Below are 22,335 nucleotides of genomic sequence, written 5' to 3' on the forward strand. Positions count from 1 at the left end.
CTACTCTGAGTTTTTAATATGGTTTCTTTAATTAGGTGTGTCTCCTGTAGGCAGATCAATCCTACTCCACACTTTTCCAGGGTGTCAAACACTACTGCTCTTTTTACAGAGGCTCCCAGCCCTCGGACATTCCAAGAGCCAATATTCAAAACTCTAGACTGCATAACTCTAGGAAGTGTGGAAAAAGAAAAAAGAAGAGCGAAAAAGGAGTAAAACCTGGAGGCTCAAAATTAACATTTGAATTCCCTGAATTCCCTGACGTTGAGCAGAAATAATCCCTGCTTCTCCCTCTATAGTTCATACCGAGGAGGAGAATGCAAGGGGGGGATGTAAAAAGGAAAGTGCAATCCCACTTAGTGAGTACTTTGATAAAGCTATACCATCTTTTATACTCCCTAGTGTCATCCCTTCTCAGTCTCCTCTTGTGAGCATGAGATCCAAACCTTCTGTCTACACACACCATTACCCCGTGTTTACTCATTACTTTTAAATTAACATCTGTAACTGTGCAAGTATTACCCATTTCCTTTTCCTGAATTTTGTATGCTTCCATTTTCCCTGTTCCCTCCCCCCTACCCTCTCCATACCTATCTAGGTTACCCCTAGGGGTTTTTTCCGTGACCGCTACACTCCCACACGTACCCTCATGCTCCCCCCTCCCCCCTCCTTCTCTCATACTTCCATCCCCACCCACCTCCCACTCCCCCCCAATACTCAACAACCCCCCCCTTTGACCCTCCCCTTTCTCAAGCATAAATTCTTACTATATTGTGTGTCATTCTCTACACCCTGACTTTAGTGTATCATCTTCCCTTTCTTCATTTACAGTGCACCCGTTACATCCCCCCTTCGCTAATCTTCCCCTCTCCCGATAAGAGAGGGAGGGGAAAGGAGAGAAAAAAAAAAAGAAAAAGGATAAATGAAATGAAAAGGGGGTCATACACATACATATATAAAAAAGAAAAACACATCACTTCTTCAATAACTGATCTCCCTTCTCCTGCATCCATGCTTCTACCCTTGCCGGCGTGTCAAAAAATAAGGTCTCTCCCAATGCTACTACCCGTAACCTTGACGGATAGAGCAGAGCATATGTAATGTCCAATTTCTGGAGTCTGCGCTTGACTTCTATAAACTCTGCTCTGCGCTTCTGCAGATCAGGGGAAAAGTCAGAGTAAAACGAGATTTTGGCGCCCTTGTAGATGACACTCCCCATCTCCCTGGCCCTCCGAAGCAAAACAACCTTATCCCGGAAATTCAAAAATTTGATTAATACAGATCTAGGCTGACCCCCCCGATGCATGATTCTAAGCGGAACTCTGTGTGCCCTTTCAATAGCAAATTGTTGGGAGAAAGACTCTCTGCCAAATACTTCAACAAGCCATTTTTCCAGAAACTCAGCTGTGTCAGAGCCTTCACACTTCTCGGGGAGGCCTACCAGTCTTATATTGTCCCTGCGGAGTCTGTTTTCCAATTCATCCAGTTTCCCTTCATATTTGCCCATCTGTATTTTTAAATCTTTGACCTCTTGATTTAATGGATACACCTCATCTTCAATCTGAGAAATTCTACCTTCTGCTGCTGTTAATCTGTCAACCGTTAACTGAAGTTCCTGCCGTATAAAGGCCAGCTCTTCTTTAATACTTCTTGTTTGATCGCATAGCTCCAATAATGATTGTTTACAAACGTTAACAGCCCCAAGGACCTCCTTCAGCGTCGGCTCTTCTTCACCATTTATTGGGTGTACCAACAAGGAATCTGTCTCTGATCTTCCAATTGCTCCCGCATTTTTGTTATTTATATGTTTTACGCCTGCTTGTGACGGTTGCCCTTGACTCTTTCTATCCGTTGGAGGTTTCACTAGACTCCCCTGTCCCCCCTTGGTTGGCGTATTATCGGGAGTATGAGCATGGGCATATTTTTCCAACTTGGCCGCAGCAGCTATCCCAGCTGTTGTTGCAGTAAACTGGGGGTCTTTTTCTTTGGCAGATCTCAAAGATTGCGCCCCCACATTTTCCTGCCTGGCATGCTCCTCCCCCCTCCTCCTTGCAGACATCGTTCAAATCCGCAAGTGCCCCCGAGAGAAAAAAACAAAAAAAAAACAAAAAAAAAAACAATATCTCTTTTGAAGGGGGGTAAATTTCCCTAGGCCAAGGCAAAAAAAAAAAAAAAGGAGAGGTCAGCTTCAGCTACTCCGCAGTTAGTCCAGAACTTTAAGAATGAATGAGCTAATTTGAGCTAATTTCTTAAAGGGCAAGCAGCAGCAGCAGGAGCTATTTTTCCAGTATATGTATTTATATATTTCTTTCTTTCTTTACTGCAACACTTTCCCCAAGGATAATACGGCGTTCACAACAACTCCCCTCTTACTTCTCCTTTAATTCAGCTCAAAAGGGGCAATGATGGGGGGGATCTGGCATGAAATAAAACGTCTCTCCACAGTCACTGCATAATAATATATCTACGCCTTTAAATTTCTTCGCTGGGTTTAGCTGACTTTTACCTGGAAGTGGCTGTGCCTCATCCCCAGTCTCAGTGATGTGGCTCCTCTCTCGAGCGGATCTCACGGGGTTTCACCTCCAGGGGCTGAGCTGAGAAATCTCTCCTCCGTTCACACTCCTCCACACACCGCCGGTGCTCGAGAGACCCCACCGCTCCGCCACTCCGCCACACTCTGCCGCTCCCGACCGTCAGCAACCACTGCTGGGCACCGCAGATCCCCCCAGCACACCAAGCCAGAGCCTTCTCCGTTAGGGAGATCAAACGGGGATGTCACGGGCGCCGCTGATACCAGCTCCCGTCAGCGTGCAGTGAGAGCACACATCTCTCTCACACTCACTCCTCCCACACCGCCGCCATCACCATCCGGTCACGCCCCCTGGTGTCAGACTATTTGTAGTAGAGTTTATTTTGAATATATTGTCAATGCCACAGGGTTTGACTTCTTTACTACCCCTACAATGGGAGTACTCCCTTGCTCCTGTGTACAGTGTGTTCCCAATTGGGGTACAAGGTGCAAGGTGACGTCCTCCTTTTTCTTTCTCTGTTTTACTAGATGGATTATATATTTTAGAAGCATTATACTATGTCTCACTTATTATATCTAACAATACGTCACATTGTTAACATACACTGTAATGGTACAGATATTTTGCGAATGTAACCTTCTTTTTGTGTACTCTCACGCACTTCTGTTAAATAAAAATTATTGAAAGTAAAAATCCAAGGGGACTCAGATTTGATCAAGGTGATGACTTTGTAGGGAGAAAGGATCCTTATTATGATGTTCATAATGATGGTTTCTAATTGTTTGTGCTGAATATTGTAATCGAAGATTAATGGGACCTCTTGATGGATTACTTCCCTTTGTCTTTTGTCTCTCAAAAGGGTTTCTCTCTCAATGTTGCCAACTTAATTTATTTTCTGTTGTATAAAGGATCTATTGTACCCTTTTTTCTATAAATCAATCTTCAATCAGTTTGGCTTGTTGTTCATCATTTTTTTTTTCTGTACAGTTTCTCCTCAGTCTTACTAGCTGGCCTTTCTATATGTTGATAAGCCATGGTTTATGATAGTTATTTAATGTGAGGTAGCTGTTCCTATCAACTGGTTTGAAATGGGTTTTTGTCGACAGCTCTCCTTCTTCGTGCCATATCTTTAGATCCAGAAAGTTGATTTTATTTTCTTCCATTTCCCATGGCAAATCTTTTAGATATGATCTATTTCTTTTCTTTTCCCTTTCTTAACTATTTTATCCATTTCCTTTTCATATATCCAATGTAGGATTACTCAATAATTGTAATGATAGGTTTGAGAATTTTGCAGTTGTTTGTTCATCTTATCTTTCACATGTCCATCATTTCCTTGTGATGGATTGAATAAAGATTTGTTTCTCAAAGTGCTATGTGCATTTGTATTGATCTCTATATTTCTTCTTATTGGCGATTTATCAGGTTTGGACATCATTTTTTTTTTTTATATTTTATTTCCATGTGAATTTTTGGGAACATCCGGAGGGGACTGAAAAAGAAGGCAATGATGGAGTGACAGAGATAGCGTCCTTCCGGCTAGGGTATCCAGCAGACCTAGTACCTCCCTCCAATTTGGTTGGATCAGTGCACACTCCCAAAAGACATGGCTAAGAGTGCCCCTCTGATCACAGCCCCTAAAGCAAAGCGGGGAAGTGTGGGGGTATATCCTGTGTAAGCGTGCCGGCGCGAAATACCACCTGGTCATTAATTTAATGGCTGTTTCTCTAATCGTCAAGGATCTCGTGCATTTACACAAGTTAGTCCATCCCTCTCCCCAGTCTATGGTGTCCCCGTCGAGCTCCAGTTCCTGTTCCCATTGGGATCTATACTTCAATGGCTGATCTTCCAGAGCCGATACCAGAGATTTATAGATAAGGGAGATAAGGCCTTTCTGATGCGGGGAATTAAAACAAATGTCCTCAAAAAGGGTAACCTGGCCCAGATCTGGGCCACGATAATGTGTTAAAAAGAAGTGCCTGATTTGTATATAATGAAAGAATTCATCATTAGGGAGAAGGAACTGTTCTTGTAAGTCAGCGTAAGAGATAAATTTGGATCCTCTGAGAAAGTCACCCAGTTTAGTGAGATTAAGCATCACCCAGAGACGGAATGCCTCAGGGTGAGTGTAAGCAGGGGGGAACCTCGGATCACCGAGGAACGAGGCTCCCAGAGGGGTAGAGGAAATCAATTTGTATTTATGTCGATATTGAGACCACAGTTGCAGGCTGTGAGTCACAATATGGTTCTTAGCGCGTAGCTCCGCAGTAGGTTGGTGTGGGGACCACATAAGACCAGGGAGGTATAAAGGGGCGACCGAGTCGTTTTCGAATTGCACCCAAGGTACCTTCGAGTTACGAATGGACCATTGGGCCTGCTGCGTGAATCTGCATGCCAAGTAATAAGGCCACAGTTGAGGGACCCCTAGGCCACCAGACCACATAGAGTGGTATAAAACATCTCTGGCAAACCTAGGCGGTCTGTCGCGCCAGATGAATCGATTAAGGAATGATTGTACACCTAGCAAGTAAAATTTAGAAAGCCTGACAGGGAGGGACCTAAAAAGATAGAGGAGCCGTGGGAGAATAACCATCTTGAAGGCCGTAATCCTCCCGATAAAGGGAATTTGTAGGGGGAGCCACTGTTTAAGGGATGTTTTCACTTTGGCGATCAGGGGAGGGTAATTGACGCTGAAGAGCGAGCGAAAGTCCCCGGGCAAACTTATACCCAGGTAAGAGATATGTGAATCAGACCACCTAAAAGGGTACGTATTATCGAGCTCGTGGGGAGTAAAGCCCACCGGGAGGGCCACAGATTTGGAGATATTGATGGAGAGCCCGGAGATCTCCGCGAAGCTCGACAGCGTCAACAACAGATTAGGAAGGGTAATATGGGGATTAGATAGAAACATTAAGACATCGTCCGCATACATGCAGAATTTATATGTGGCACTACCCTTGGTGTACCCAGAGATATCCGAGTTTTGCAAAATCGCTATGGCCAAAGGTTCCATAGCCAGTGCAAAAATCAAGGGTGAGAGGGGGCACCCCTGCCTAGTGCCTCTGCCTAGCGCAAAAAAAATCTGAGTTGCAGCCCAGAATTTTGATACGAGTTTTGGGGTTAGCGTAAAGGGCTTGGAAACCTAGCAAAAATGCCCCCTGGAAGCCCATGCGCTGTAAAAGATCCTTGATATAGCTCCAGGAGATGCTATCAAAGGCCTTCTGTATATCTAAGCTAAGTAGGAGAAGTTTACGGACTGATAAGTTGGCGTCTTGAATAATGTCTGTGGCTAGGCGTATGTTGTCAGTTATCAAACGGTGAGGGATAAACCCAGACTGGAAAGGGGAAATCAGGGTGGGGATGATTTTGGTGAGTCTATCTGCTAGGATCCTACTAAACAGTTTCAAATCATTGTTAATTACCGAGATGGGCCTATAGCTTTGGGGCAAAGTGAGGTTCGTATTGGGCTTGGGGATTAGGGACATGTTGGCCAATAACATCTCTTCGGGGAAACTACCACCCTGCAACACCGTGTTGAAAAGACGAACCAAGCTAGGGGCCAAGATAGTGGAGAATTTTTTATAGTAAAGTGAGGAAAACCCATCCGGGCCCGGGGCAGAACCAGTCTTTAACAGCTTGATTACCCGTAGAAGTTCAGGGATGGAAATCGGTGCATTAAGGGCCTCCAGTTGTGAGGGAGACAGGACTGGGATAGGGATATCCTGGAACCATGCCACTTTGTCCGGGGAGGGGACCATTCGGGTGGGAGCTAATAAAGAAGAGTAGAATTGCTCGAATATTTTTAATACGTCTTTGGGGTGTGAGGTCAGAGGGCCCTCTTTAGAGGACAGTTTATAAACATGAGGGGGTCGAATCGAGTTTTTGAGCCGCCTTGCGAAAACCGTAGAGGCCGCGTTGTTATGTAACAGATATCGTGCTTTAGCCCAGCGAAGCGCCTTCTCCACCTTACTGGAGAGGAGGGTGTCAAGTTCCAGCTCCTTCTGATCTATCAACCTTCTTGTTGAATCTAAGTGTAGGGAGGAAGTATTTTTATACAAAAGATCCAGCTCGGCCGATAAACTGACAATTTTTCGTTTATTGTCGCGGTTACGGGCAACGGACAAGCCGATTAATTTGCCCCTAAGGACCGCTTTATGGGCAGTCCATAGTACTGAAGGTTGAATATCGGGTTGATCATTCAGCAAAAAATACTCCTCTAGTGATTGTGCTACCTGGGACTCTACCGACGGGTTAGATAAGAGGGATTCGTTCAACCTCCAGGAATGCGCAAAATGGGCGAGTTTAATAAAATCCTTAGTAAAGGAGGTGGCATGGTGATCGGACCAAACACAGGGGTGGATAGTAGCATCGAAAGAATTTGCAAGAATAACTGGGGTGGCATAGATATAGTCAAGCCTAGCAGAACTGTTATGCGGGTGGGAGAAAAAAGTGAATTCCTTGTTACCGATGTTATGTGCCCGCCAGGTGTTGCCCCTTAATTTTTAACCTAATTATTGAGCCCCTGGCAGAGCAAATACGCTCTGATACATCCATTTCAGGAATAGAAATAGGAACAACAGACCACAGAATAAGTTTATTTGCAGACAACGTAATTCTTATCATCTCCAAACCACTTACTTCCCTTCCTAAAATACAAAGCATATTAAAAGGATTCGGGTCCATATCTTACTATAAAGTTAACAAATCTAAATCACACATTCTGCACTTGGGAGTGGATGAAAAATCTAGACACTCATTATCCACTACATACCCCTACCAATGGCTAGACAAAGGAATCCCATACCTAGGAGTAACCCTAACTAAAACAATGAAGCAACTGTTTCATACAAACTTTTACCCCTTCAAAAAACTATTTGAATCAGAGTTGCAATCACTAAGTAAATTCAAACTTTCTTGGGCAGGCAGTTTAGAAGCTTTTAAGATGCTGGTGTTACCCAAGCTACTGTACTCCCCATTTGCATCCCCAAATATTATTTTAAAATGCTACAAAGTGCCCTAGGACGATACTTATGGCAGGGCAAGAAACCCCAATGCTCACATCACATATTTATTAAACACAGATCTATAGGAGGCTCATCCATCCCAGAACTAATAGACTACTATGATGCCACTACCTTGACCCAGTTGAAGAAATGGTTCTACCCATCTCCTAAAACATTATGGGGAGAAATAGAACAGGCAACACTATCACAAGCAAATTTGTAACATTGGCTGCTCAGTAGGAAAATTAAACAAATAACACCTGCACATTTCCCACCTACAGTTAAAGCCATTGATATGGTATGGCAATGACTAATAGCTTACAAATGGGAAAAAATTTGGACCTTTGGAAATAATACCAACATTATAACGAAAGGAATATCAACTATCTATCCCATACTAAGAGAAAAAAAAATACTTACCATACTGTCCCTGTTAGCCAAATTGGAACAGGATTTAGGACACAACTTCACGCCAACTCAATGGACAGCATCATTCCAATCAATCTATAAAGCTACCGCCTGTGTCATGTTGTGGGAATTAAACCAAAAAATAGCTCAAAGGAGATACCTAACCCCATCAATTTTAACAAAATTTAAGGGAAATACGCCACCTATCTGCTGGAGGAATTGCGACCAAGTAGGAACATTGATTCATACTCTCTAGGAATGCCCCATTCTGCATACATATTGGAAAGATGTATTCCTGTTAATAACCAATCTTACTGGCATCTCTACTCAGGCCTCGCCAGAATTGGCCATCCTTAACATAAACGTAAACACTATCCCCATAGCCTATCGCAAAATTGTAATACATATACTCTTAGCAGCGGGGCTATCATTAACTATGAGATGGAAAATAGATACTCCACCTTCCCTAAATGAAGTTATTGCATTAACCCAAATGCACCACACATACGAACTCATGATCATGACGAATAAAACCCAATATCTTAGGGAACAACAACTATGAGCCCCATGGATCAAATGGTATAAGAATTTCACCTAATAGAAATGAACCCTAAGTGTCAACAAATTTATATTACCTATAGGCCTAAAGACGAGAGGTAAAGTTCAGGAAATAACTACAACATACCAACATTATACAAAAATCCTCAAGAATAGATTAAGTGATTGCTACCCAATGGAGTAAATAGTGCTGGCGGATGGAAATGGTTGAAAAATTTGAAATACCTAAAACACTAGTATGAGTTGTGAGATCCTATGAAAGGTTCATAGAGCAGAAGCACAGCTAGATCCCAAACAACCCGAGGGCGTAGTCGGACACTTCAAGGCACAGCCAGTTCCCGTTAAGGGTTGTCGGAAGTGCTGTGGCAATGCCAGGGACAAGAGAAAAACAATGGAGTAAGAAGTTAGTTGACATATACTATACGTTAGAATCAAAACAAACTGCGCTTATCTAGATAATATATTAGAGTCCATGATTTCATAAAGTCACAAAAAACGATATTGCTCAAATAATCACAGGGAAAGAAGGATTATTGAAATCACTAATTGCTGACACCACAGTGTGCATGCATACACGCCAAACAGTGCCCGATCACCGTAGATATAAGTTATGCTTACCAGATGGCAAGCATTAAAGTTAGTTGGCTAAATCCATTCTAGGGCCTTTATGCTTGCAGATGTCCACACCAGGAAACAATACACACTAGGTCCGTTCGGAAATCCGTATGTTTTCACATATTACTCAATATCCAGTGGGTCCTTGCTCAGCATGCAAGCCATGTTGCTACAATTCTGCTCTTGTCTTTTGCAACAGCTTTGAGAATGAAACTATGAAAAGATTTTTACGCTATTATTTTAATGTCGGCAAATACAACACTAGATCATATTAAAATCTGAAACAAGTTCAACTTGAAGATGCCAAGCAGTTAATGAGAAAAGCATACGTTAGTAGACTTCTGTATAACATGTACTCATATACTCATTCTAATATGCTTCATAAAGAATGTTTGGATGCTTGTTACTTTTTCCTTTTGCTGTGTAATGTTTATTGTTGTAACATTTTATTATTGAAAAATCAATAAAAATATTTTAAAGAAAATGTCATCCCCTAATGTTCTCATTTTCTTTTGTTTTTTTTTAATTCTGTTCGGCATCCTCACATCTTTCTGGACTTCTTCTTCATCTTGGCTTTGGTGCAGGTGATCTCCTGCTTACATTTCCTCCACTTGATCTTCTTGGGGGTCTATGATGTCTCACCTCTAAAAATGATGTTGAGTTTGTTCATAATTTTCCTGGTATCTTTGTTCCTTTTGATGCCCTCTAGAGTGTTCTCATATAATCCTCATCTCTCCTCAAGAATTCATATCTGTTAGATACTGGGACAGGTTCTTTACTTTCTTCACAATAATGGTATTGATGCTGGTCAGATGTGTAAGGGGGAGCAGGACTCTTCTTATCACAATCATAATCATAGGTGGGACTTCTCTCCTGGTTTTGAAATTGAAACTTTTGTTGCTGTTGTTGATAGTACCTCTAATTTTATTGTTTTTTATGATTCCAATTGTTATTCCAGTATGGGGTTTTTCCATTAATTATTGCAATTTGGTCTTGTCTGCCAATTTGGAGTTCTGTATGATGGTGAGATTTCTCTGGGTTCTTGGATATTCTTCCCATTGATTAGGGTTAATGGATGTTCCACATTGGGGTTAAGTGCAGGATAATCCTTTTCAGGTTTGGTTATCCTCAATTTCTAGATTAATAGTTTCCTATATTTTGAGAGTCCATCTACACCCCCTAAACATATTAGCTGTCACGTTATGTATAGCATTTTGCATTTATATTAGCTTGACGCTTCTCCCCCTTTTTCTAACATTAAAATACCCCTTATGAGCAGTAGTTGGCTTGGTCTTCTCCTTTGTTATTTAGAGATCTCTATATGGAAGTATTAGGTACTTCTGTTTTTTATTTCACTTCTTGGTTTTATAGGATTAATGTAATTTATATATAATTAATTGTTTCAATAGCCTTTCATAATTCTAGCTTTGGATGTGGCATATACATGATATATACTCAATACTAATACAACATTTTCATCTAGTAATATTTATATGTGAATATTGATCATGATTCCATGCATACCATACACTACCCCTCCCCCTTCTAATAATTTATGTCTCAAATATATATATAATTAACTATCGGCAGGATTTGGGTCTGTTTGAGTTTCTTAATCCATTTTTTACATTATCTTATTTCAAATAATTACAATTTTCATTTTTTTATAATTATTTTTGTAATAATATTTATATTTATATGGTATAACCAATTTTAAAATATATTGATTATCTACAGAAGACATACATATTAATTATGTGCACATATTTCATATTGTTTGTGTTATCATGTTATAAAGTTTCTGCATATATATATATATATATATATATATATATATATATATATATACTGTTATACGTGTTTAGATTGTTATCTCATGTTGCCATTGAAAGTATGCCATTTGACTTATACTATTTTCTAGGATATGTTTAGAATGTATTCTGATATATTGCTAATTGTTTTTAGTAAAGGAAATGTCTCTTTTATATGTGAATATGCGGTTCTTATGATAATAAGATTAACTTAAATTCCAGCAATAGTCATGCAGTCTCCAACCTTTGAGAAAGTCACATGTCAGTGACGCAAAGCAACAGCAGGAGATGGGTGATGTCACGGAAGTTCAGATTCGTTAGTGTTCGGTTACAGCGTGACCCCACGGTCATAGCTGCGGGATGCATAGTGGATATTTTAACTGTAAGGCTCTACATTATAAAAAAATAAGAACCAATGATATAACAATTACTTGTTCACATTTGCACTCAGGATAAACACCCTCAAAATGAATAAAAACAGCAGCTACTTGTAATGAAGTTTCACCTCCCACCTGATTTCCATTCACTTGGGTGGTAGGATTCTGCCATAAAACCAAGTTACTAATAAAGTCATTAGAATATTTTTTTTATTTTTTTTACTTTTTTCCTCTGAGTATCCCTGTCCACTTTTTCCAACTTCTTTTTCACATTAGTATTGAACTCTTTAGAATCCTACTAGTGAATGGAGATCAGGTGGGTGCTGAAATACAGTTAATTAATCCTATTTCACAACAGATACCTCCAGTGTCATCTGTCCCTAAGGCACCACCACTGGGAGGGGGCATAAATACCCATAAACCAAAAGGTAATGAAGTTTCACCCCTAGAAAACAAAATTAACAGGGGCCTCAACAACGTCGTTATCAATCTCCTAGACCAGTCCATAATCAGAATAGAAATCCACAGTATGATATTATAATTGTCACATTACTACTACAGTGAGCCCACAGATGAGCAGGTGACACGGGATCCCCCAGGGCGTGGAGTTCAAGGGCTAGCCGATATTCTGCCAAGGACCCCCTCACAAGGGTTTGGGCTTAGCTGCATGCTGACCCCAGGTCATGACCCCCGGGTTCACCCTGCTCACTAGGGAAGTACCAGAAGACACAGTCAGACAAGGATGGATGAAGCAAAGGAGAGCCAGATAGTGAGCCAAGGTCAGGGTGGGCTGCAGACAATGTAATCAGGACAAGCTGAGTCGGTACACAAGAGATCAGTTCACAAGAGGTCAGGTTAAAGCAGGTTACACGAAGAGGGCTCAGAAACAAGCTTTGCTCAAGCAGCCAGAAACTGATCTGGAAGGAATTTAAATAGAGAAGCATATGGGGGGCTGGACAGTAAGTAGCAGGAAGGAATGATATAATTAAGCAACAGGTGGAGCCGGTGACACCCATACCTGCAGAGTGCAGCAGAGCTGAACACAAGCTAGTGGAACAACAGGTGCTAGGCAACCCACAGCAGTAAAGGTAAGACACAGATCAGCACCGCAGCTGATCTGTGACAGTACCCCCCCCCCCCCGTGCTTATGAGGCCCCCCTACATGTCTGGGGGCTGGCTTGGAGTGAAATTTCGAATGGAATCTGGTCACCAGGCATGAGGCTGAGACATCAGTGGCAGGAACCCAAGACCTCTCCTCCGGACCATAGCCCTTCCAATCAATCAGATAGAGTAGCTTCCCTTGGGATTATTTGGAGTCCAATATTTCTTTAAACTCGTACTGATCCATGGTATCAGCCACAGGAGCTGGGTGAGAAGAAGGGCGAGAGAAGCGATTGAGGACCAGTGGCCTGAGCAGGGAGACATGGAAGACTTTAAATATCCTGAGATGAGAGGGCAGACGGAGCTTGAAAGCAATTGGAATGATCTGACGAGAGAATAGGAACTGGACCAATGAAGTGAGGGGCAAATTTCATTCAGGCCACTCGGAGTCGGATGTGCTTAGTAGAGAGCCAAACTCTATCGCCAGGCAGGAACTTAGGAGCCAGGCGGTGATGACGATCTGCTGCTGTTTTATGTCTGGAAGCAGCTACATGAAGATTCTCAGAGACTTCTTTCCAGATTGAATTGAAGGACTTTTGGGTTTTAGCTGCTGCTTGTACAAGAGGAGAAATGGGAACAGGAAAAGGAACCGATGGATGCTGAAAAAAATAGTGAAGAAGGGAGATTTTCCAGAACTGGCATTGGAGTGATGGTTTATGGCAAACTCTGCCCAGGGCAAAAAGTCTACCCAGTCATCTTGGTGGGCTGAGATGAAGGCACGGAGAAAACGTTCTACACTTTGATTGACACGTTCCATTTGCCTATTGGACTGGGGATGAAAGGCAGATGAAAAATCCAATTTAATCCCAAAGGAGCTGGCCAAGGCTCTCCAAAATTGAACAGTAAATTGAACTCCTCTTTCAGAGGTGATATGTGAAGGCATCCCATAAAGACAAAAGATCTCCTTAATGAAAGTTGTGGCAAGACTGGGAGCAGAAGGTAGGCCTGGCAGAGGAATCAAGTGACTCATTTTGAAGAACCAATCCACCACTACCCTGATGACTGCAGAACCTGTAGAGGGGGCAGATCTGAGATAAAATCCATGTAAATACAATGCCAAGATATATCAGGAACTGGTAAGGGCAAAAGCAACTCAGCAGGGGCAGACTTGGAAGATTTGGATAGTACACAAATTGTACAAGCTTGAACATATTCCTTGACAGCCTTACAAAGAGAAGGCCACCAGTAATGACGCTGAAGAAGGTCACAAGTGCGAGGTATGCCAGGATGTCCAGAGAACTTGGAGTCATATGCCCAAGCAAGGAGTTTAGGACGAAGTGCGGGAACTACAAAAGATTTACCTGGAGGAGGCTGCGTAGACCGGAGCTGATTAGTGGCTAGAATACAATGCAGAGGGATGATGGGACCAGGATCTAGGTGATTGTCAGAATCATTGACATCAAACAACCTGGACAAGGCATCGGCTTGTGTTTTGGAGATAGGTAAAGGGTAGACTCGGCCTTGGGTAGGAGAGGTCCCAAGTAACCGATGAATGGAGCAGTCATATTCTCTGTGAGGAGGAAGGCGATCGGACTTTTTGCAGAAAACATATTGGAAAGACTGATATTGGGAAGGCAACATGGGAGTTGTGAATGTCTCAGCCAGAGGAATGGAAGGAGGATGTAGCACCTTGGAAATACATTGTTTCTGAAATGGAGGACCCCAAGCCAACACTTGTCCAGAATTCCAGTTAAGATGCGGGGAGTGTTTCTACATGGAAGGCCCAGGATGATGGGACTGGAGGATTTAGGCAGAATTAGGAAAGAGATCTACTCAGCATGCAAAACCCCAATGCGTAAGACAATAGGAGGGGTTTTAAACAGGATGGGGCTCATAGGCAAGAAGGAGCCATCTACTGCAGTCGCGGAAAGGGGTTTAGCCAAGGCAACAAAGGCAATGCCCAACTCGGAAGCTAAAGATTGTTCAATAAAATTCCCAGCAGCACCAAATTCCACGTATGTGGAGAGTTGATAGGCATTTTGAGCCCAGTGGATAGCTGCGGGAAGGGTGAAATGAGGGAAGTGGACAAAATTAAAGGATCGGTCTAGAACACCTCCCTCCGAGTGACCTGAACTCTGGAGTTTCCCGGACGGACTGGACAGGAGTTCAAAAGATGTCTTTTATCGCCACAATAAAGGCACAGGCCCAATCCCATGCGTTGGGAACGTTCCTTGGTGAGGCGAGTTCACCCAAGTTGCATAGGTTCTTCCAACAAGTGAGAGGTTGAAGACGGAGAGGGTTCCACAGGTCTTTGGACTACCTGCACTGGACGGCCAGCAGGGGGATGAGTGGATCTGTATTTATCCAGGACCCGCTCCTGGAAGCAAATGTCTATTTGAATGCTCAATGCTATTAAATCATCCAATGTGGTAGAAATGGTGACTCCAGCGAGTTCACCCTTGACACGCTTAGATAGGCCTTGCCAGTAGGAAGCAGTAAGGGCCTCATTATTCCATTTCAGTTCAGCGGCCAGTGTACGGAATTGAACTGCATATTGGCCGACTGTCATTCCTTGCTGACGAAGATGAAGGAGGGCCCCAGCAGCCGAAGACACTCTGCCGGGCTCATCAAAAGTTTTCCAGAATGCCTTCAAAAAGAGCTGGAGGTCGGAGGTGGTAGAATCGTGTGATTTCCAGAGTGCGGAGGCCCAAGCTAGAGCATAACCAGAGAGGAGAGAGATGATATATGCAACTTTGGTGTGATCAGTTGGAAAATGGTGGCTGGAAAGTTCAAAGTGGATGGAACACTGATTAATGAAGCCCCGAAAAGCCTTAGGTTCGCCAGAAAAATGAGGTGGCGGCAGCAGATGCAGGTAGGGATTGCCAGATGTAGCAGGTAACACAGGAGCAGCTGAAGCAGAAGCAGGAACGGGAGGAGCTGAAGTTGCAGCGAGTTGCAGAAGATCCAGATGGGAGGCAAGATCCTGAAGGACCAGCATTATTTGCTCTTGATTTGCTTGCTGGGAGTTAAGCCTCTGAACTAGATGTTGCATTTGATCCTCAGTCAGTGGAGGATTCTCAGAGGTGCTTATGGCTTGAGCAAACTGTCACTGTACTACTACAGTGAGCCCACAGTCTAAGGGCCAGCTGGTATTCTGCCAGGGACCCCCTCACAAGGGTTTGGACTTAGCAGTGTGCTGACCCCAGGTCACGACCCCCCGGGTTCACCCTGCTCCCTAGGGGAGTACCAGAAGACACAGTCAGATAAGTATGGATGGATAGATGAAGCAAAGGAGAGCCGGATAGCGTGACAAGGTCAGGGAGGGCTGCAGACAACGTAATCAGGACAAGCCGAGTCAGTACACAAGAGATCAGTTCACGAAAGGTCAGGTTAAAACAGGTTACATGAAGGGGCTCAGAAACAAGCATTGCTCAAGCAACCAGAAGTTGATCTGGAAGAAATTTAAATAGAGAAGCACATGGGGGGCTGGACAGGAAGTAGAAGGAAGGAATTATATAATTAAGCAACAGGTGGAGTCGACGACACCCATAGCTGCAGAGTGCAGCAGAGCTGAACACAAGCTAGTGGAACAACAGGTGCCAGCCAACCCACAGCAGTAAAGGTAAGACACAGATCAGCTCCGCAGCTAATGGATATAGGAACTGGCAACAAGGATCATGTGATAATCAATGACATCAGAATGAAAAATATCCAATTCCAACACAGAACAGATTTCAACCCTTAGCATAATATAATTACTTTGAGGATCGTGACTATAGATCCCCTTTTTTAGGAGATCAGGGGGGTGGATGGAGGACTCCGTCGTGGGGCTCCCACCCCCAAAACTACCAGGGTAGGGGGGTGGGGGACTCTGGGGTAGAGACGCCGTCCACCGAACCAACAAGGAGGGGGGAGGGGTGGCTATGCTCAACCTCTGCTCAACAGCAGGGAAGCGATACAAAGAGGCTGTAGGGCAGGACAACTCAAACAATCCAAAAAAGAGAAGAAGGGACGGGTAAATGATGGAATCTACAATTTGACCAAAGCAAAATTGGACCATAAAGAACCTAATATATTGAATCTAAGATTAAAAGGAAGCACCTCCATGGATAACAGAGGACAGAATTAAAATTAGACTTTGGAAACTTAAAGCGGGGTTCCACCCTAAAGTGGAACTTCCGCTAATCGGAACCCTCCCCCCCCTCCGGTGTCACAATTGGCACCTTTCATGGGGGAGGGGGTGGAGATACCTGTCAAAGACAGGTATTTACACCCACTTCCGGGCATAGACTCCCGTGGGAGTCTATGCCTCTTCCTGTCCTGCCGCGCTGTCTGCTGGGACATACACGGGTCCCAGAGACAGCGCGGACAATTCCTATTGCGCTGCGCGACTCGCGCATGCGCAGTAGGGAACCGGGAAGTGAAGCCGATTAGCTTCACTTCGTGATTCCCTCACCTAGAATGGTGGCGGCAGCAGCCGAGAGCCGATCGATCGATCGGCCTCGGCTGCCGGCATCGCTGGAACCCGGGACAGGTGAGTGTCCATTTATTAAAAGTCAGCAGCTGTAGTATTTATAGCTGCTGGCTTTTAATATTTTTTTTGTAGGTGGAATCCCTCTTTAACATTAATAAATCACCGGGACCAGATGACTTGCACCCATGAGTACTTAGGGAACTCAGTCAAGTAATTGCCAGACCTTTGTTCCTAATTTTTACTGATAATCTACTGACTTGAATGGTACCAACTGATTGGAGAAAAGCCAATGTAGCACCAATATTTAAAAAAGGACCCAAAATACATCCCTGAGGAATTACAGACCAGTTAGCCTAACATCAATAGTATGTAAACTCTTGGAGGGGGTGATAAGGGACTATATATAAGATTTTAGTAATGAAAACGGTATTATTAGCAGTAATCAGCATGGATTCATTAAGAATCTTTCTTGCAAACCAATATATTAATCTTTTATGAGGAGGTGAGTTGCCATCTAGATAAAGGAAGGCCCGTAGATGTGGTGTATCTGGATTTTGAAAAACCCTTTGACACAGTTCCCCTTAAACGTTTACTGTACAAAATAAGTCCATTGGCATGGACCATAGGGTGAGAACATGGATTGAAAACTGGCTACAAGGGCAAGTTCAGAGGGTAGTGATAAATTGGGAGTACTCAAAATGGTCAGGAGTGGGTAGTGGGGTCCCCCAGGGTTCTGTGCTGGGACCAATCCTGTTTTATTTTTTCATAAACAACCTGGAGGATGGGATAAACAGTTCAATCTCTGTATTTGCGGATGATACTATGCTAAGCAGGGCAATAACTTCTTTGCAGGATTTCAAACCTTGCAAAAAGATCTGAACAAATTAATGGGGTGGGCAACTACATGGCAAATGAGGATCAATGTAGAAAAATGTAAAATAATGCATTTGGGTGGCAAAAATATGAATGTAATCTATACACTGGGGAGAGACCTCTGGGGGAATCAAGGATGGAAAAGGACCTAGGGGTCCTAGTAGATGATAGTGTCAAGAAGGTCGTTCCGATTGTCCGGCTGTCCCCGGAAGTTCTATCCGTGAAGTCTTTTGTAAAAGTGCCAGTCGGTGCACGCGGGTGCGTGCTAACGCGGATGGGCGCACACGGGTGCGCGTTTGCTCTGATTGGCGCACGCGGGTGCGCATTAACGCTGGTGGGCGCACGCGGGTGCTCGCTGTTGCTGCTGGGCGCACGCGGGTGCGCGCTAGTGATGTTGGGCGCGTGCGGGCGCGCAACATGACAGTTCTTGGCGCCAAAGGGGTTATTTAAAGGGACCTGTTACTTTGCCTCCTTGCTGTCCGGTCTACAGCGTTCCTGAGAGACCCCCCTCTGTACCTGTCTGACTTCTGCTTGACTCTTGTTACCCGGCTTGCCTCTGACGATCCCTTGCTTGCTGCCTGCCTACGACCCCGGCTTGTCTGACGATTCTCCTGCCTGCTGATTCGGTGCCATACCCGCCTGCCTGTATTTGACCCGGCCTGTCTATGACTACGCCTAGCCTGCCGTTTTGCTGTTGTTCCTGCCTTCCAGCAACCTACTCCATCTGCTTGAATGTCCGCAGAGTGTGCCGTACTACAAGACACCTTCCCCTTCTATCCAGCGTGTGTGTTCCTGCAGCTCCTGTTCCTTGCTGACCTCAGTTCCAGCCTGCATCTGGTTTCCCTCTGTTCCTGGAGCCGGACTAGCCCTTGCATCAGTGACCTGCTAGGCGCTTGTGCCCCTTCTGCGCTCTTGAACATCTGTCCTCTCTACCAGGAGTTCTTGAGCCGGAGGAATACGAGTTGCCGCTCCCAGCATCCGTGGGCTCAGCCACCAGGTACGTGACAGATAGGCTCAGAAATGGCGTGCAAAGCCAAGCTGCTTCTAACAAAGCAAACAGAATATTGTCATGCATTAAAAAGAGGATTAATTCCAGAGAGAAAGCGATAATTCTCCCACTCTACAAGACTCTGGTCCGGCCGCACCTAGAGTAGTCTGTCCAGTTCTGGACACCAGTCCTCAGGAAGGATGTACTGGAAATGGAGCGAGTACAAAGAAGGGCAACAAAGCTAATAAAGGGTGTGGAGGGTATTAGTTATGAGGAAAGGTTGCGAGTACTAAAGTTATTCTCTCTGGAGAAGAGACGCTTGAGAGGGGATATGATTTCAATTTAAAAATAACGTACTGGGGACCTTACAATAGGGATAAAACTTTTTTGCGGAAGGGAGTTTAACAAGACTCGTGGCCACTCAATAAAATTAGAAGAAAAGAGGTTTAACCTTAAACTACGTAGAGGGGTCTTTACTGTAAGAGTGGCAAGGATGTGGAATTCCCTTCCACAGGCGGTGGTCTCAGCGGGGGGCATCAATAGATTCAAGAAGCTATTAGATAAGCACCTGAACAACCACAACATACAGGGATATACTGACATATAATCACACACATAGGTTGGACTTGATGAACTAGTGTCTTTTTTTGACCTCACCTACTATGTAAACTATGTAAAAATGTGCCCCTAAGAAACCGTTAAATTTGCTGTTTATAGAGACATACATAAGTTTATATGGTATTTAAATATGAAAAAATATTTTTTTAAAACATCCTCTGGAAAATAACACTAGGTGTGTAAGTAAACCCCAGGTGATTGACAGTGGTTTGCATAATAAGTCTATCTTTAACCCTCAGATTGTCAATAATCATCACACTGAAGTTTTTAAACATGCAGTCTTGAAGGATTTGGACAGTGTGAAATTACAAAAAAATATTAACCCTAAGCATATTACAGATGGTATTAAATCACTGGAGAAAAAGAAGGACATTATCATAAGACCTGCCAATAAGGCAGGTGGTGTTGTGGTTCTGGACAAGGATTTCTATCGTGGGCAGGTGATGGATCTGCTTAATGACAGATCTATATATAAAAAATTAGACAGGGGCCCTACCAACATATAAAGGGAACAACTAATGGCATTAATTAACTGGAGTTCGAGATTAGGGATGGCCGAACGGTTCGCCCGGCGGTCGTTTTGCGGTGAATTTCGGCTGTTAGCCGTCCGCCCAATCGGTGGACTATTGCCGCCGTTCACCCGGTGGACTTCCGTGTTTACTGTGTAAAAGAACTTTGACCTATGATGACACATCCATCATGGGGTACAGGACTAGGGATGAGCTTCGTGTTCGAGTCGAACGCATGTTCGACTCGAACATCGGTCGTTCGTGCGTTCGCCGAATTCCGAACGTTTGGGCCGTTCGCGGCAAAATTCGTGTGGCCCACAATGCACTGCGATGGCGCAATGCATTGCTGTCTCACGATTGGCCAAGCATGCACTGTGACCCCGTATGCTTGGCCAATCGCAGCGCCAGTAGCGGGAAGAGCAATGGTTGGCCACAGGCATCCTGCCTGTGGCCAATCATAGCTCAGACTGTGTAGTGCACGCCCCACACTATATAAAGCTGCCTTTCAGGCGGCCTCGTGTAGTGTTTGTTAGCATCTGAAGCAGTGGGTGTTCTGTGTACCTTCAACGCAGTTACACACCAATCGTTTTTGGCTGATTTACTATTTTGCTCTTGTGTAGTGGTTACTGTCTGTGCCCTGACCGCAGTATACACCACTATATTCACCTCACCTATATAGCTAGTGATCTAGCTTTAATAATAGAGCTTGCAGTCAGTAGTGTTAGTGCGTGCTGTCTGCGTGCTCTGTACCCAGTACATACCACTATATACACCTACATAGCTGTTCTCTATTTGAGACCGATTGTCATTTGCTGGAGTTATTGGAAGTTGTGTGTGCCTCCAGCACAGCACAGTATACATCTGTATATACCCCTTTAACTCTGCTGTTTTCTTGTTATTGTCTGCGTGCCCTGACCGCAGTATACACCGTGATATTCACCTCACCTATATAGCTAGTGGTCCATCTTTAACAATAGAGCTTGCAGTCAGCAGTGTCACTCAGGAGATAGTGCGTGCTGTGTGCCTGCTCTGTACCCAGTACATACCGCTATTATCCACCTACATAGCTGTTCTCTATTTGGGCCCGATTGGCATCTGCTGGAGTTATTGGAAGTTGTGTGTGCTTCCAGCACAGCACAGTATACATCTGTATATACCCCTTTAACTCTGCTGTTTTCTGGTTATTGTCTGCGTGCCCTGACCGCAGTATACACCGTGATATTCACCTCACCTATATAGCTAGTGGTCCATCTTTAACAATAGAGCTTGCAGTCAGCAGTGTCACTCAGGAGATAGTGCGTGCTGTGTGCCTGCTCTGTACCCAGTACATACCGCTATTATCCACCTACATAGCTGTTCTCTATTTGGGCCCGATTGACATCTGCTGGAGTTATTGGAAGTTGTGTGTGCTTCCAGCACAGCACAGTATACATCTGTATATACCCCTTTAACTCTGCTGTTTTCTGGTTATTGTCTGCGTGCCCTGACCGCAGTATACACCGTGATATTCACCTCACCTATATAGCTAGTGGTCCATCTTTAACAATAGAGCTTGCAGTCAGCAGTGTCACTCAGGAGATAGTGCGTGCTGTGTGCCTGCTCTGTACCCAGTACATACCGCTATTATCCACCTACATAGCTGTTCTCTATTTGGGCCCGATTGACATCTGCTGGAGTTATTGGAAGTTGTGTGTGCTTCCAGCACAGCACAGTATACATCTGTATATACCCCTTTAACTCTGCTGTTCTATAAAAAAGGCATCTGCAGGAGTTAGTGGGTGTTGTGTGCCTCCAGCACAATATAAACTACCCAACTACTGTTTTACCCAACTCCCTTCAGGCCATTACCATGTCTGGAAGGCCAGCAAGGAGAGGCAGACAGGCGCGAGCCGATAAAAGAGGGCAAGCAGGCTCTGTGTCTAGAGACAACAGTGCTGGTCGGGGACGCGGTGCATTGTCATCAGCACGTGGCCATGGGACATGCTTGTCCTTCTTTTCTGCAGCTGGACATGTTGAACCGCAACATGCCAACGACTTGGTAGAGTGGATGACCAAGCCCTCTTCATCCTCCTCATCCTCTCTCACCCAGTCTCAGGGTAGTAGAAAAGCAGCTGCCAACACATCGTCGTCCCTCCTCTCAATGTCATCATCAGTGACTCCTTCCCTAGACCCACCACGTCCTCCTGAGGAGTCTCCTGAACTCTTTGAGCACAGTGTTGGGTACATGCTCCAGGAGGATGCCCAGTGTTTGGTGGGCTCTGATGATGACACTCAGCTAGAGGAAGGCAGTAGCGTGAGCACAGAGAGAGGGGATGCTCAAGAAGGACAGCAATCTGGCAGTCATGTTCCACAAGCTGCAGCATACTGCCAGGTTTGCTACAGCGATGAAGAGGGAGGGGATGATGAGGGCACTGACTCCACGTGGGTGCCTGGAAGGAGGGAGGAGGAGGAGGAGGAGGAGGAGGCACATGT

This window comes from Lithobates pipiens, unplaced genomic scaffold, assembly GCF_037356315.1.
Source record: "Lithobates pipiens isolate NorthernLeopardFrog02 unplaced genomic scaffold, aLitPip1_a1.2 Scaffold_22, whole genome shotgun sequence".
Classification (NCBI taxonomy): Eukaryota; Metazoa; Chordata; class Amphibia; order Anura; family Ranidae; genus Lithobates; species Lithobates pipiens.